Raw genomic sequence first — 4,683 nt, 5'->3', positions numbered from 1 at the left:
CTCAGTCTGGTCAGCTTCCCGGGAAAGCTGTTCTCGTCCATAATCGTCCATAGCTCTTCACGGTCAATAGTATCATAGGCAGTCTTGAAATCGATGAATAGGTGGTGCGTAGGGACTTGATATTCACGACACTTTTGGAGGATCTGCCGCAACGTAAAGATTTGGTTCACAAAACCGGCTTGATAACTTCCCACAAATCTGCTTGCTAGCGCCGATAGACGGCGAAAGATGATCTGGGAAAGCACTTTGTAAGCCGCGTTAAGAATAGTGATCGCTCGATAGTTCTCATAGTCTAGTTTGTCGCCTTATTTATACACTGTGCACTCCCTCTTTCCACTCCTCCGGTAGCTGTTCTGTATCCCAGATTCTGACTATCGGTGCAAACAAGTGGCCAACTTATCCGGGCCCATTTTGATAAGTTCCGCTCCGATACCATCTTTCCCAGCTGCTTTGTTGTTCTTAAGCTGTCGGATAGCATCCTTAACTTCACCTATCGTGGGAGCTGACATGTCCCCCTCATCCGCTGTACCGACGAAACCATTCCTCCTGCCACCTTGGTCCTCCGCCTCTGCACCGTTCAGATATTCATCGTAGTGCTGCTTCCACCTTTCAATCACCTCACGTTCGTCCGTTAAGATACTCTCTTCCTTATCCCGACACATTTCGGCTCGCGGCACAAAACCTTGGTGGGATGCGTTGAGTTTCTTGTAGAAGTTGCGTGTTTCATGAGAACGGTACAGCTGCTCCACTTATTCGCACTCCAGCTCTTCCAGGCGGCACTTCTTATCCCGGAAAAGATGGGTTTGCTGCTTCGCTTCTGTTTATATCGCTCCCCATTATGACGGGTTCCTTGCTGCAGATATTATGACGGCTTCCTGAGATATGCGCTACGTTAACTGTCGTGGATGGATCCCTCCCGATTGCCAAGCTACGAAAATCGTTTGCAACTGATCCATTTGGAGTCCCTGTCGGTCCGAAGAGATACAGCAAGGGCATTTCTGATTGCAGATATTTTGCAAGGACGCACCGATTGCCCTGTTCTCCTTGAGCAAATTGACATCAATGTTCAACCCAGAGCCCTACGGAATAATTCAATGCTGCGCCTGCCCATACAGCGAACTAGTTATAGCATGTTCGGCGCAGTAGTTTACAGAGACTCTTCAATAGGGTCTCCACACTATTTTACTTTGACCTGACTCGCCACCTGCTTTACCGGAGGTTAAGCTCGTTTTTCTAGATCAGTTTAGCTTGTCTAGCAATGTTCCTTTTTTACGAGATGACTATTGACTTATTGATGTTTAGTTTAGGTTGCATCATTGGGGCCAATAACGCCTGTTGATGTTTAGTCATAAATAAATAAATAAGCCTCTTTACAGTTTTCTGTGCAACGATTCGACGAATTTAGTCTTATTCGACTTCATCAGTTTGAGCGTAGCAGAAGCGTAGTGGGCGGATGCAAGGTCAGGCCAGAGCAGTGGAGACAAGTCAGGCCACAACAGAGCAACAAGTCGTTTTTGAATGCATTCTTTGCGATTCACCTTTAATGGTTCCTGTGGTAAAATACGGCAAACTTTTTTTACCACATGAATAAATTACTTGCCATACAAGCACTTTTTTGCGAAACTTGCCGATTTTAACGGATTTTTTCTCATGAGGTACCTCCTCCTCAACATTGGCATTACAAAATGGTGGCCCGGGTAGGGTGGTTGTGTTCTGTTTGCAATATGTTCCATATATTCAGGTGGTCTTCCAGTCTGTTACGTCAGGCAAGTATGATCTGTTTCTCGACCAGTACCACTCCTGATTTCATTCGACCTGTGTGTGGGCTTGGAGAAGAGGTCTTCCAACCTGCAATTCAAGGCAAGTATGATCGTGTCATGATCTATCCCGCTCCTGATTCGTCCATTGTTTCTAGCACTTTACCAACCATCAACCATGCGTCGTCCATTGCTTCCAGTGCCTCACCGCCTCAAGAGCAACAACCGGCTGGATCGTCTGAAAATCGGACAAAAATTGATGATCTATTCCTGGCTACTGCTTATAGCGAGTATGACGTTATCATCTTGATTGAAACCGGACTTGACGATAGCATGAATTTGACTCAGATTTTTGGACCTGGCTACAACGTGTTTCGCTGTGATCGCAACTTACGCAACAGCGATAAAACATGCTTTGGTGGCGTGCTGATAGCTGTGACGGAACGACCACCCGACCGAAATCGCGACGTCGAAGTTATGGAAGCGCATATTGCCTCAGTCAAAGAGTTGTGCGACAAGGCATCTTGTGATGATAAGATTCTTGTTTGTGGCGATTGTAATCAACCTCGTCTTCATTGGGGAGTCGATAAAAACATCTTCACTGACGGCTGCAAGTATTTCTCTCGTTGATGAAATGGATTTCGTTAATCTCAGTCAACAAAATACAGTCCGAAATGAAATTGGCCGCACGCTGGATTTGGTATTTTGCAACGGTGAAAATGATTTCGATATCGACGAATCCGCTGTGTCACTTTTACCTATTGATGCTCACCATCTTTCCTTAATTCTGTCGCTACCTGCTCCACATGACTGGCCATCTCACCCAGCTTGCAACGTGGATGATAGAGCAGGGCTTCTAGACTTCAAGAAAATTGATTATGTCTCATTACAGCAGTATCTTTTTGGTTGGAATCAAATGTTCCTCTTAAAAGACGACAAATTTCCCCAGCTTGGAGTACTCCTCAGCTTAGAGTGCTGAAGCCGTGAGCGTAACGCAGTCCAGAGAAAACTACGTCATCACAGAACAGCTGACACGAAGCGTGAATTCAAGCGTGCCAGTTTCGCTTACATTAAACTTAACAGTTCCTTGTGCAAATCAAACATCCTCAGAGTCCAGTGGAATTTGCGGCGTATCCCCCGAAATTTTTGGAGCTTTGTCAACAGCAAAAGGAAAGATTCGAGTATACCGTCCAACATGCTACTTGATGGGAAAGAGTCCACTTCTTTTAGCGAAGCGTGTGAGATATTTGCTAAACACTTTGCATCTGTCTTCTATAAAAAAAAAATGACAAGTTACGTTGAAGCTGAATCTGCTGTGGAAGCAGTCGTAAATGTTTCCTATTTTCAAAGCTGGCAATAATCGGGATATTAAGAACTATCGAGGTATCACTAGTTTTTCGGTAGCGTCCAAACTGTTTGAGATCATCTTGAGTGAATTTGTCCTGAATCGCTCGAAGAACTACATTTCAACTGACCAGCATGGATTTATTCCCGGTAGATCGGTAACTACTAACCTTTTGGATTTCACCAGTACATGCATCAAAAATATGGGTATTTTTGGAATCAGGGTGAAGTGTAGGGACCGGAAATAGATGTGTGACCCCATTTTGAAATCCAAGATGGCGGCTTCCGGTTACAGAAAAACTTGGAAATTCTGCCAAATACCCCACAATATGGGTATTTTTGGAATCGGAGTGTCGTGTAGGGACTGGAAATCGATGTGTGACACCATTTTGAAATCCAAGATGGTGCAGATGATCTTAGGCTATACGGCATAGTTCACTCGATTGAGTTATGTCATCGTCTTCAAGCTCTGCTAGATTTGTTTTTGGATTGGTGCCATCGCAATAAGCTCATCATCAGCGTTCCAAAGTGTGCAGTGATAACGTTTCACCGCTCTAAGAGTTCAATCCTTTAGACTACTGCATTTACAATGTAACGCTTGGCAGAGTAGAACGTATGGCAATCATCCTTACTACACCCAAGATTCCATCGGACTGCATGTGGATACCATGAGCCAATGTCTGCGATGATTCGGGCTTTCTCCGCTGTAGAAGAAGTATTCGAATTCGGAAAACATCGAACCAGTTTCGATACCGATTCAGAAGATTGTGATTATTTTTGTAATCTGTTTATCTGTTGCTTTTCTGTGTATTATCTAAGTTTTATTCATTAAGACAACTCTGACAGTAGTGAATAACAATAAAAAAAAAAAAAAAATCATCCATCATTACACAACGGTTGTTTTATGTGTTGGACGGTTCCAACGGATATTCCCAGTTTTTTTTTGCAATCTTAAGTACAGAGTTAGATTCTTCAGACAACAAAAGCTTAACACATGTCTTCTCTATCTGTAGGTTTGTAACACCGCTTATGGTTCTTGATTTTGGTGAATCTTCAACAGTATGGTGTTCTCCAAACTTTCTGATGATTTGATACACAGCAGACTTGGATCTTTTCACAATTTTCGCAATATCTCTACAAGATAGTCGCTCTGAACAGTATTTTTTGAATAATGAAAACTCGGGTTTGTTCATAAATTCGTCCCATGTTTCAAAGTGACAACTAAAGGGAAAACTCCACGATCTCGAACAGGTACTTATTTCTTTGATGTTGACACCGGTCATCGAGGAACAAATTCTACATTCGTACCTGTACCACATCAACAAAACATCACCCCTGCTTCAATTTTTTATCTATACCTGCTGCTAACAATTATCAGCTAGTAAAAAATCAAAATTCTAGCCAACATAATTCTTGCAACTGCTTCAAAAATTGAATTTTTGCAGAAATCATGAATCAACAATTAACTCTTTAGCATAAAACATATTCGAACTGGGGTAAAATTTGCGAACAATATTGACATGACTTTGAAATTCATTAATGAATATAATTCATTAATTATTTTGAATTGGAATGCTCGATC

This window comes from Ochlerotatus camptorhynchus, unplaced genomic scaffold (genome assembly GCF_037179485.1).
Source record: "Ochlerotatus camptorhynchus isolate MF236.1 unplaced genomic scaffold, CSIRO-AGI_Acam_v1.1 ptg000180l, whole genome shotgun sequence".
In the NCBI taxonomy this organism is placed as follows: domain Eukaryota; kingdom Metazoa; phylum Arthropoda; class Insecta; order Diptera; family Culicidae; genus Ochlerotatus; species Ochlerotatus camptorhynchus.
The sequence above is the reverse complement of the archived record's forward strand: the minus strand, read 5'-3'. Positions refer to the sequence as shown.